This window comes from Eschrichtius robustus, chromosome 11 (assembly GCF_028021215.1).
Source record: "Eschrichtius robustus isolate mEscRob2 chromosome 11, mEscRob2.pri, whole genome shotgun sequence".
NCBI lineage: Eukaryota > Metazoa > Chordata > Mammalia > Artiodactyla > Eschrichtiidae > Eschrichtius > Eschrichtius robustus.
The window spans coordinates 41,591,951-41,605,492 of record NC_090834.1 but is presented as its reverse complement, the minus strand read 5'-3'; the positions used below and the strand labels follow the sequence as shown (position 1 = coordinate 41,605,492).

The 13,542-nt window shown below is 39.1% G+C and overlaps 1 pseudogene; it reads left to right on the top strand.

The window, feature by feature from the left end:
- Positions 1 to 10,951: 10,951 nt before the first annotated feature.
- On the top strand, positions 10,952 to 11,891 carry LOC137772175 (lysine-specific demethylase 4D-like; annotated as a pseudogene).
- The last annotated feature ends 1,651 nt before the right edge of the window (positions 11,892 to 13,542 follow it).

Sequence of the window (13,542 nt, the reverse complement as noted above, 5' to 3'; positions counted from 1 at the left end):
AGCTCATGTGAAATATTTGAGTTTTTTTCAACTTGAAATGAGAAGGCATTGGAAGTTTAAAACAGCACTTGACATGATATACTTTACATATTTAACTAATCACCTTAATTGTTCTGTGGACCCCTTGGGGGCAGGTGCAGTAGTTAGAACATCTAAGTAATGCAGGTGAGAATTGATGGTTACTGACTTAGGCCATAGTGTTGAAGATGCACAGAAGTGGCCAAACTCAGAATCAATTTTGGAAATTGAAAATGATAGTTTGGATGCAGAAGGAAACATTTCAGAGAATCAAACCACATCTCTCTTCCCTCCAGCTCTCCCCTATAGAAGTTCAGTAAGATTTTGGAATTTGAAGCACCATGTAAACCTAAAGGCAGGAGTAATGAAAAAGTAAGGCTTGTTTGAAGGTCTGATTGAGGAGTAGCAAAAGCCCACGTCTCATCCCTATCACCATGCAGCGAGGCAACTTTGTGGTAGTATATTCTGTGGAAAACTGAAGCTGAGAGATTGAACTCAGGATCCGCAGTGGAGGATGGCAGTGAGATGCTTGGCTGGAAAGATGATTAAGCCCTGTATTGAGACGGTGGAACCGCATGATGGAAGCAGACTGGAATTACTGGGAAGGCAGCAGCCCTGGAGAGCAACTGGACCATAGTAGATCTCATATGATCAAGGAGTAAACTTTCATGTGATAAGGAACTGAGATCTTGAGGGCTTTTGGTCCTTTCATTTAGGTCAGTTGTGGATATGGCAGTGCAGAGAAATAAGGGAACTCTGAAAAGTCCCTGTGAAGACAGTATTCTGGCTCATATTGCTATTTTAAATTTTAGAAACTGAAATTTTCCTTGTTATATTTCAGGGATATCACGATCTCTTCCCGGCAGATACACACGCCAAATAGCCTAGGATAACCAAATTGGGGGTTTTGAAGGCCAAGAAACAAAAATAAATTTCAGAAAATATTTCTTCCACTATACTCCTTATGTTTTTCACTCACTTTTATAATTGAAACAAAATTTCCTTTGCCCAATAAAGAGTAGCAATGTTAAAAATACAGTTTAGTTTTACCAGTATACTGGTTCCTAAATTAGTCTTCTTGACCTAAGTAGGCATTTCTCAAAAGAAGATATAGAAATGGCCAACAGACCCATGAAAAGATGCTCAACATCGCTAATTATTAGAGAAATGCAAATTAAAACCACAGAGAGGTGTCCCTTCACACCTGTCAGAATGGCCATCATCAAAAAGTCTACAAACAATAAATGCTGGAGAGGGTGTGGATGAAAGGGAACCCTCTTACACTTTCGGTGGGAATGCAAATTGGTTCAACCACTATGGAAAACTGTATGGAGGTTGCTTAAAAAAACTAAAAATAGAGCTACCATGTGATCCAACAATCCCATTCGTAGGCCTATATCCGGAAAAGATGAAAACTCTTAATTTGAAAAGATACGTGCACCCCAGTGTTCATAGCAGCCCTACTTACAATAGGCAAGACATGGAAACAAACCAAGTGCCCCTCAACAGATGATTGGTTTAAGAAGAAGTGGTATATACATACCGTGGAATATTACTCAGCCACAAAAGTATGAAATATTGTCACTTGCAGCAGCATAGATGGACTTAGAGAATATCATACTAAGTGAAGTAGGACAGAAAAAGACAAATATATCACTTATATGTGTAATCTAAAAAACAATAGAAGTGAATCTATATACAAAACAGAAACAGAGTCACAGACATAGAAAACAAACTTGTGGTTAGCTAAGGGGAAAGGGAGCAGGGGAGGGATAAATTAGGGGTATGGGATTAACAGATACACACTACTGTACAGAAAACAGATAAGCAATAAGGATTTGCAAAAAAAAAAAAACCAAAACAAACCAAACAAAAACAACCCAAGGATTTGCTATATAGCACAGGGAAGTGTATTCAATATCTTGTAATAACCTATTATGAAAAATAATCTGAAAAAATATGTATATAACAATCACTTTTCTGTACACCTGCAACTAACAAAATATTGCAAATCAACTATACTTCCATTAAAAAAAAATTAGTCTTCTTGAAAGGATCAGGATCTGAGGGTGGTAATGAAGGGGGTTCATCAAGCCATTCTATTGAATATTCTATTTTATTTCAAGGCAACTGGCACACTCAGTTTGGATACTCACAATCTGGACCACTCTTCGCAGGAAAAGATGCCCAGATCCAGCTGTTCTTCCATGTCCAGTAAGTTTTTGCAATACTTAATCTTGGAAATTCAAGGGACATTGACAATGACAATTACATAAAGGCAAGGATAGAGCCAACTTTGTTCTCACTGCCACGATCTCTCCTAGGCCTCTCTCCACTTCTGAGAAATAACAATCAGGAGTCCAGTGTATATTCATCAAGTTTGTAGACAAAAGGCTACGAAACGTAAAGTAGAATGTTGTGTGGTTTAAACAACATACCCCCACCATCACCTTTTAAAAAAGTCAATATTACAGTAACAAGATCTAAAGACTTTCCTATCTATAGTCCCTAGTTAGTTCAACAAAGTCCACTAGATCTGGGTAATTTATTTTATTTTATTCGTTCTGGTGCTGATGGACAATAGGGTTATTTGCAAATCTTTGTTATTTCAAAGTATGCTTTACAGAACAGCTTTGTATATAGGATACCTGGGTTGTATTTATGTTCACTTTTAACTTTTTAGGAAAAGCCCGCTTGCCCTCCAATTGCCACCTCTATTGGCAGTGTGGGAGAGTTCTGGTTTCTCCATATCTTGACCCACTTTTTTGTATTGTCAGACCTAATCAAAATGGGCAGAGAATAGCTTCTCTGATTGCTAGTGATCCTGCACATCTTCTTGTATTCATTGGCCATTTGGATTTCCTCTTGTCTGAACTACCTATTCTGAAGCTCTGAGTACTTTTTTTGGTTTGACTATTTTTTGTTGTTGTTATGTAGAAGTTATGTGAAATTCAGGATACTAATTCTTTGTCTATTTCATGTATGATGACAAACTTCTCCTAGACTCTAATTTCTTTTAATTTTTTACGTCATAGTATTAGTCAGGGTTCTTCAGAGTAATAGAACCGATAGGAGATATATGTATAGCTCTTAGTAGAGGAACTCATTCATTTGGTTATGGAGACTGAGAAATCCCACGATCTGTCAGGTGGGCCGTCTGCAAGATGGAGAACGGGGAATATGGTTGGGTCTGGGTTCGAAAGCCTGGGAACCAGGAGTGCCCATGTCAGATGTCCCAAAGCAAGAGAAGACGGATGCGTCTGCTCAAGCAGAGAGAGTAAATTCACCCCTACTCTTCTCTTTTGTGGAATTTGGGCTCTCAGTGGTTTGGGTGATCCCACCTGCAGTGGTGAAGGAGCTCTTTACTCAGTCTACTGATGCAAGTGCTAATCTCTTCCCTGAAGAGCCATGCAGAACACACAGAAATGATGCTTTACCAGCTATCTGGGCATCTCTTAGCCCAGTCTACATGTGAAATTAACCATCACAGTCATTAGTTTGGAATCATTTAAATATATCAGACGTTCCCATCATGGTGCTTTTGGTTCTTTAAGCCATTGTTCCACCCTGAGTTCATAAAGACCTTCTTCAATATTTTCTCTTAAAATTCTGTGTTATCTCCATCTGTAATGCACCTCAAATTTATTTATGTAAGTGGTATGAGGTCAAGCTCCAATTCCACCCTGCCCCCAAAATAGTGCCAATGCCACTACCACATATTGAATAGCCCATCCTTCCCCATTGGTTTGCTACGCTACCTCCATCATAGGCAGACTCCCACATATCGATGTGTCTGTGTTTGGCCTCTCTATTCTGTACGCAGATACATTTGTCCATTGCAGCTCAAATACCACAGTTTGGTAGAGGAGAAGTCACCCCTCTTTGTTCTTCTTTTAAGGAATCATCTTGGAGATTCTTGTTTGAATACTTCCCTACTTACTAGATCTGTCACCTTGAGCAAGTTTCTTAATATCTCCTTGATGCGGTTTCCTCATATGAGAAATACGGTTCATAGGATTTCCCTTATAGGGACATTACGAAGATAAGGCGTAAATAAATTATTCTAGGCAGAGTGCATTGAACAGTGTCTGGCATTAGATAGTCACCATATATTAGCTATTTTTAATTATATTTGTTCTGTTAGAGGTACAGAGAAACTTCTGTGGATCAAAAACAATGAAAAAGAGAGTGAAAAGACAAATCAAAGAGTGAGAACCGATATCGTGTTACTCATACCCAGTAAAGAACTAATAAGCAGAATAGATAACTACTACCAAGATAGACAACCCAGCAGAAAAATGGACAAAATATTTGATGAGGCACTTCCTGAAGGAGCACCTCCAATCAGCCAATAATCATCAGAAAAATGGGTTCACCCCTATTAGGAACCAAGTAAATGCAAATCATTATGAGGTACCCCTGTTCCCTCACCTGATCGGCTAAAACTAAAAAGGCAGAAAATCACCAAAGGTCTCCAAAAGTGAGGGGCGATGAGCACCCTTGCATGCAGCTAGTGCGTAAACTGGTAAAATGTGTTGAAAAAATTTGGCAAGTTGAAGTTTACATATTCTATGGCCAGTATACACGTCAGAGAAGTTTCAGAGCAACGCTGTTTGTAAGAGGCCAAAAGTGGAAACAACCCAAAGCCCCATCAACAGTAGAAAGTTTATATTGTTGAATACTTTACAACCCTGAAGCAGAAAAGTCCAGCTGCATGCAACGGCGTAAATGATGAAAAAATACACCAAAAATACACTAAAGTACATAAATACATTTGTGTTTCTTCAAGGTTATATAAAGTTTTCAAGAATGGACAGAGTTTTAATTTTATAATATTTACCAAAATTACTATGTGAATAGTTAGGATAAGGTCAGTGTAGGAGGCAGAAGGGGCTGTAATCTGGGAAAAAGAGCACAAGTCAGGCAGCCAGGTGACTGGCAATGTTACATTTTTTGACCTGGGTAGTGGCTCCACTTCTGTTCACTCTATAGTTATTTGTTGAAGTGTACATATATGCTTTACAGATTTCTGTGAACACTTTATATTTCATAATTTAAAATATTTTTAAAAGTGCTCTAAAAAATTGTCACATAGTGGTTCATAAAATCATTTGGTTTGTAGTGTGTTGTATTGTAGACTGTTTCCAAAACTCAGATTATGTTTCTCATTTTTTTCATTCTAATATTGTTTATTGATGCCTTCTCCTGTTTATTTATTATTTACAATATTATATTTAGTAATAAGTAAGTTTTGGACAGTTTTAGACTTACAAAACATTGAGCACGTGGATCAGGGAGTATTGACCCAACCCCACTCACATGTCCCCCTATTAGTAACTTAATTCCCATGGTGTATTGATTACAATTAGTGAACCAATGTCAATATGTTATTGTCTACTAACGGCTATCATTTGTTCAGATTTCCTTACCTTTTACCCAACGTCCTTTTTCTGTTCAAAGATCTCATCTAAAATATCAAATTACATTTAGTTTTCATGTCTCCTTAGGTTTCTCTTGGCTGTAACAGAGTCTCAGACTTTCCTTGTTTTTGACCAAAAGTTTGTATAGAAACCTGACAGTTTGGGGGAATACTGGTCAGGTATATTGTAGGATGCCCCTCTACTGGAATTTGACGCTTTTCTTATGATTATCTTGGGTTTCTGTATTTTTTTGGAGGAGGATTACAGGGGGAATTTTATCACATTTCAATCACATCATATCAAGGACCTATACTATCAAAGTAATTTATGACTTTTTTTTTTTTGGCCACGTCTCGCAGTTTGTGGGATCGTAGTTCCCTGGCCAGGGATCGAACCTGGGCCCTAGGCAGTGAAAGCGCGGAGTCCTAACCACTGGACTGCTGGGGAATTCCCAGTTTATGACTCTTGATGTTGACCTGGTTAAAATGGTGTTTGGCAGAGTCCTCCTGTATAAAATCACTGCCCCTCCCTGACTCCCATCCCCACTTGCCACTCTGCACCTGCTTCTCACACTCAGGGAGCACTCCCTTTAGCAGGGAGGACTAGATAATTTATTAACCAGTTGTTTCTTTACTTTATTTTTTACATAACAGACTTCTCTTTTATTAATCTTTTATATTTTTGTACATGTTTGTTTTCCCTTTTGTTTTTTGAATTGTTCTATCATTTTTATCTTTTTCTTCTTTCAAATAATTCTGAGGTATTTTGGTTTAGTTTTTACTAACTACTTGCATACAACATAAAAATCAATAGATTTTTAGCTATTCTACGGATATTGTTGTAGATGTTATATGGATATTCATTTTTAAATGAATATGGTTGTGTTCAGTTTTTTCATTATTGACTTTCAATTTTATTTCATGATTGAAATAAAAGATTGATCAAGATGGTACTCAATATGTTGATTCTATGGAATTTTTATTGAGATTTATTATGTGGTCTTACAGTGGTAAATGTTTGTAAATGATTATATGTGTTGAAAAACATTTTGCTATGTGGTTGCTGCAGGTAATATAATCAAAGTTGTTAAATTTTTGTTTAAACTTTTATAACATTAAATTTTCTTCTGTCCTCATCTATCAGTTTCTGAGGGAACGGTGTTTGAAAAAAAAAAATCTCCCACCATGATTGCAAATATGTCACTTTTACTAATAATTCTCAGTCTTTGTGTTCTGTGTCTCAGTGCTGTGTGTCTAGGTGCATAAAGTGCATCACTGTAACCTTTCCCATGAGTTTTTCTTTTTGATAACTATAAGCTGTCCTTCTTTTACCTTATAAATACATTCGATATTAATTGCTGCTAGACCAGGTTTCTTTTGTTTAATATTTGCTTGGTTTGACTTTCCCACTCCTTTTATTTTCAACCTCTTAGCTCGCTGTAAGATTGGTTTAAAAAATCAAAAGGGCGCAGACAAAGTGGGCTGACCAAGCAGAGCAATTACCGATGATTGGTGCTGATCAAATTATACCTTTGCCCAGGTAGAAAGCCAGAGCCATCAGGACATGGGTCTGCATTTGGAGGCCAGCTGCCCAGAGAACACTGTCTCTCTCTCTGGGTCCTTGAATATCTCCAACTGGAATCAAGATTTTGTTGGTAGAAGGTAGGTCACTTTATTTCTGTAATTTGTGCTTATGAGCAAAAGAGTTCTTTTTCTACCAGAAGTTTTAAAAAATGACACTATTTATGCATATATATAGAGAGAGAGAGTGAGAGAGAGGGAACTATACATTGGGATATCCTTTCCTTGAGTTTTTAATTTTTAAACTTTTTTCCAACTTGTGAAGTTAATTTTTTTCTTAATATTTTCTTGGTAAAAATCACAAAGATTTTCAGGAAAAAGCACCTCATTGAGTGAACTGCGATCTAATGGGAATGAGAGGGTTTCTAGAACTGGGTAAGGAGTGTGTCAATTGGAAGGGACTTGAAAATTATGTGGGATCAAATTAGAGATTTTCATTGGATATGAGGGTATTCGAATTGGGGTGGCACTGATTGAATTGAAATTGCTGTGGGACATATATAGCCAGACTTTGAGCACAGCCTGTTTCCTTCAGAGGCTGAATCCTTCAAGGAAACCATTTCCTCGGTCCTAGTGTATCATCATTTGGAATTAAGATTTTAGACTAGCAGAAGGCAAGCACTTTTTAGGCCTTTTTTTTTTTTTTTTCCTTTAAAGCATAAAGATGAAAAGGATGACATTTTATATCAGAAAACAACTTTTTTCCCCTGGTAAAATTCTCATTTATTTATGCATTTAAAGTACAAGCATTGCATGCATATCATTTTTAGATTTCTTCATTGGGGCCATGTATTTCTGTTATTAAAGGAATTAAAACCTTTTTACTCTTTTTTTTTTTTTGAAGATATATTCTCTTTATTATAGTTACTCATCACTATCATATGTGCCTTCTGGGTCACTTTGTTAGTTCATGTTACATTTTTCCACATGTAAATTATTTTTATCATTTTACATGATGGGGAAGAAAATACGCAGATGTGTATCCATTCAGAAAAATAATTCATAATGCACAGATTATAAGAGCAGACAGAATTGAAATTAAACTTCTTTATAGAATACAGATACAGATTTTCTTTTTTTATTGGAGTATAATTGCTTTAGAATGGTGTGTTAGTTTCTGCTCTATCACAAAGTGAATCAGCTATACATATACATACATCCCCATATCCCCTCCCTCTTGCATCTCCCTCACACACTCCCTATCCCACCCCTCTAGGTGGTCACAAAGCACCGAGCTGATCTCCCTGTGCTATGCGGCTGCTGCCCACTAGCTATCTATTTTACATTTGGTAACGTATATATGTCCATGCCACTCTCTCACTTTGTCCCAGCTTACCCTTCCCCCTCCCCATATCCTCAAGTCCATTCTCTAGTAGGTCTGCATCTTTATTCCCATCTTGCCCCTAGATTCTTCATGACCATTTTTCTTTTTTTTTTTTAGATTCCATATATATGTGTTAGCATATGGTATTTGTTTTTCTCTTTCTGACTTACTTCACTCTGTATGACAGTCTCTAGGTCCATCCACCTCACTACAAATAACTCAATTTCATTCCTTTTTATGGCTGAGTAATATTCCATTGTATATATGTGCCACATCTTCTTTATCCATTCATCTGTTGATGGACACTTTGGTTGCTTCCATGTCCTGTGTATTGTAAATAAAGCTGCAATGAACATTTTGGTACATGACTTGTTTTGAATTATGGTTTTCTCAGGGTATATGCCCAGTAGTGGGATTGCTGGGTCGTATGGTAGTTCTATTTTTAGTTTTTTAAGGAACGTCCATACTGTTCTCCATAATGGCTGTATCAATTTACAGTCCCACCAACAGTGCAAGAGGGTTCCCTTTTCTCCACACCCTCTCCAGCATTTATTGCTTGTAGATTTTTTGATGATGGCCATTCTGACCGGTGTGAGATGATATCTCATTGTAGTTTTGATTTACATTTCTCTAATGATTAACGATGTTGAGCATTCTTCATGTGTCTGTTGGCAATCTGTATATCTTCTTTGGAGAAATGTCTATTTAGGTCTTCTGCCCATTTTTGGATTGGGTTGTTTGTTTTTTTAATGTTGAGCTGCATGAGCTGCTTGTAAATTTTGGAGATTAATCCTTTGTCAGTTGCCTCATTTGCCAATATTTTCTCGCATTCTGAGTGAACACTATATTTCTAATAATTTGTCTATCAATGCAAATTAATGATTAGATTTTAAGTAGAATGTTTCAAGTATTTACACATTAAGTATAATGCTTGTTAAGGATGTGTACATTTGTGTTTTGTACTTTTTTCCTGCTTTTGTTTACATAGCCACACTTTCTGGAATGGTAGATTTTTATCTGTGCTCCCTTATTTTATTATAATGTGATTTGCTTGTCCTTTTCTCTCTTTTCTCTTATGTTTTTACACTTTTAGTGGTCTACAAATTGCATTTTGGTTTCAGTCATCATTTCTATTGGGTGTTATGTTTTCTTTTGTAATTGTTTCAGCTTATATCATTGTTTGCCTTTCCCTAATTTATCTTTTGGGTTAAGCCATCCAATTTCTTGAGTTGAGTGCTTAACTCCTTTAGTTTCAAGCTTGCTTAATGTCCTTACACTTCAGTTAGATAGTCCTCTTTTTCTGTCTTATGATTTGCCCTAATTTTTTATTTCTAAATTTCAGCTTTATTGCTGTATAATTGACTTAGAAAATTGTAAAATATTCAGTGAACTTTGTGGTGATTTGATATACATTGTTAAAGGATTCCCCCCATTCAGTTAATTAAAACAGTTATTTCATATATTTACTTTTTTTGGTAAGAACATTTAAATCCTACCCTTCTAGAAAATTTCAACTATATATCACAGTGTTATCAACTATAATCACCATGGTTAACATTAGCTCCTGAGACTTTCTTCACTGTGTACCCTTTTACCCTCCCTTCCCTGCCCTCCCACGCAACCACTTTTCTACTCTGGTTCTGTAAGTTTTACTTTTTTTTTGTTTTTTTGATTCCACATATAAGTGATGCCATGCCATATTTGTCTTTCTCTGTCTTATTTCACTGGGCATAATACCCTCCAAGACCATCCCTGTTGTTGCAAAGGACAAAATTTCATTCTTTTTATGGCTGAGTATTATTCCATTGTATATACGTACCACATCTTCTGTAACCATTCAAGCATCGCTGGACATGTTCGTTGTTTCCATATATTATCCATTGTGAATAATACCTCAGAGAATGAGGGAGGGCAGATATCTCCTTGATATTCTGTTTTTATTTCCTTTGGATATATACCCAGAAGTGAGACTGCAGCATCATATGTTGCTTATATTTAAAATTTTTGAGGAACTGCCATACTGTTTTCCATAGTATGCACAATAGCTGCACCAGTTTACATGTCTACCAAAACAGTGTACTTTTTGCCCTTAAATTCAAACTTTGAAATTAAGATTGCTATACAATTTTCTTTAACTTGATGTTAAATCAGTTTGTTTTGTTATCCCCTTATTTTCGATATTTTGTACTTTCTGTAGGTTTGGCTTGGAAACTTCCATGAAGAGACTTTCGGCTACAGTGAGGTTGAGAAGCCACCCATGCACTCAAGCCTGGGAATCTGGCGAGGCCTCAGGCACTTATATCCCTAACAGAGGAAACTCACAGAGCTGCAGGCTGAGGCAGGACTTGGCTCAGAGAGCCCTCTCCTCTGGGAAATAGTCTATTTTCTTTGGCTCCAAAATGCTGACAAGAGCGGAGTCCTTCTGGTGGATTGACAAGCCTGGAGAATATACCACCTCGTTTGTTTAAAAGTTCAAGTCTGAATTCCTGCCTCTCAGATATATCTAAACTTCTTTAAAAATAAAGTATAGGGAAGAGATTACTCCACAGCATTCTCAGGTATCCAAAGCATACCTAAGAAGCTGGGACTCCCTTGCTTATTCGATTGCCGCCATGCAGTCTAAGCACTTTGGTAGCCAGAACCCAAGTTGGAAGATTATGACCTTCCACCCAACCATGGAAGAATTTGAAGATTTCAACAAATATATTGTTTACATGGAGTCGCAAGGTGCACACCGGGCTGGCCTAGCCAATGTAATTTCACCGAAAGGAAGGAAAGCCAGACAGATGTACGATGATATTGATGACATCTTAATAGCTGCTTCCCTCCAGCAGGTGACCACTGGAAAGGCAGGTGTGTTTACTCAACACCACAAAAAGAAGAAAGTCATGACCATTAGCCAGTATCGCCGCTTAAGAAACAGTGAAAAACACCCGACTCCATTCTATTTTGATTTTGAGGACCTGGAGCGAAAATATTGGAAAACACGTCTCTAGGATTCACCAGTATAGGGTGCGGACGTCAGTGGCTCCTTATTCGATCAGAACACGGAGCAGTGGAAACCTGGACACCTGGGAACCATTCAGGACCTGCTGGAGCAGGAGTGCGGAGTGGTCATCGAAGGCGTCAACACCCCCTAACTGTACTTCGGCACGTGGAAGACCACCTTCGCCTTGGCACTCGGAGGACATGGACCTTTACAGCATCAACTACCTGCACTTCGGGGAGCCCAAGACTTGGTACGCGGTGCCCCCGGAGCACGGCCGGCGCCTGGAACGCCTGGCCAGGGAGCTGTTCCCGGGCAGGGCGCGGGGCTGTGAGGCCTTCCTGCGGCACAAGGTGGCTCTCATCTCGCCCACGGTCCTCAAGGACAACGGCATCCCCTTCGATCGGGTCACTCAGGAGGCTGGAGAGTTCATCGTGACGTTTCCCTATGGCTACCACTCTGGCTTCAACCATGGCTTCAACTGCGCGGAAGCCATCAATTTCGCCCCCCCAACCCCCGCCGCCCCGCGCTGGATCGATTACGGCAAAGTGGTCTGGGAATAGGGCTCTGCATGACCTTTGGAAAAATCTGGGTCAGAATAAGGGAGATTTCAGGTGAGCACCCTTAGGAGATTAAAAATCGGTGGCTGGGTGGGGGCTGTAAAGGGGACCTATAATTACCAGCTGGGAAGGGAGTTGGGGTTTAGAATAGTAGCTTTAAGACCAGAGACTTGTAAGGTACTGAAACTCTGTGTGTGTGTGTGTGTGTGTGTGTGTGTGTGTGTGTGTGTGTGTGTGTGTGTGTGTGTTGCCTTCTGTTTCCCTGAAGCAATATGGAATGAAGACTTTGTTTTCTTGGAGCAGCAAGGAAGTAGGGAGGTGGGGAGACTTTATCTTCCTTTCCAGCCGGGCTTGGAGATGGAAGAATAAGATGAGTGTGGCCATGAAGAGGTGAGGAAGATGGGCCGTGTCTCTGGCATGCACCGCAGAGAAGAAAGGAGACTTGGGGAGGTCTGCATTGTCACCAGACTGTGAGGCCACCTTCCCTGGCCCCTCTCCAGGGCTGCAGAAGCTTTCCTTCCTCATCATGGCAGAGAGGGTGACTCCCAGGAGAACCTGACCCTGTCCACTATGAAATTTTGTCCTTGGTATGGGAAATTCCAGAAAGGCTATTACTCTGGATAGTAATAATGATTCTCTATTCAGTACTCCTTCCCTATCGCCTCCCCTGCAGCCTCTTCTTTTTCTTTTAATGGTGAAGTAAATAAATGTGATGCTGTTGATGTGGTTTTGTGTTTTCCCTCCATCCACAAACTCAGTCCATCCATGGACCCACTCTGTATGCATAGGTGCAAAGTTGAATCTAAAGCGTGATGTCTTTCGTAAAGCAAACTTTTCCGTAGTCACTGCTTGGACCTTTCCAGCAGTTACTTAGAGGGGAGAACTGGACTTCGAGTCAGCAGAAATGGCATTCAAACCTGCGCTTTGCTACTTTCTAGTCGTGGGACCTTCAGCCAAAAAATCATTGATTTTCTCTGAGCCAGAATTACAGTGCGAGAGTTTTGTGAAGATACTGGGGATGTAAATGTGACAGGCATGTAGGAGGTGCTCAGTTAATTTGATGTGCATTCATACACTCTGCTGTCCTCTAGGGCCCGCCCAAGGCCAAGGACATCCGCTCATATTCCTTCTCTGATGCTCAGTTCTACTGTTGTTTTCCTCACCGCCCCCCAGGCTTACACGTTACTTTTCTTTTAATTAATAGACTTTATTTTTTCAGAGTAGTTCACAACAAAATTAAGTGGAAAATACAGAGGATTCCCACATACTCCTTCCCAGGCTCCTCCACCATCACCCACAGCAGAAAGGAACATTTGTTACAATCGATGAACCTGCCCTGACACCTCATTATCACCCAGAGTCCGTAGTTTAATTTATGGTTCACTCTTGGTGTTGTACAGTCTATGGATTTGACCAGTGTATAATGACGTGTATCTACACTTATAATACCATACAGAATAGTTTCATTGCCTAAAATTCCTTTGTGCTCTGCCTATTCATCCCCCCCTCCCCCCTCCCCCGACAACCACTGATCATTTTACTGCTTCCATAGTTTTGTCTTTTCCAAATGACTTCTTTCACGCAATAATATGCCTTTAAGTTCCCTCCACTTTTAGTGGTTTTATAGCTCATTTCCTTCTGTTGCTGAATAATA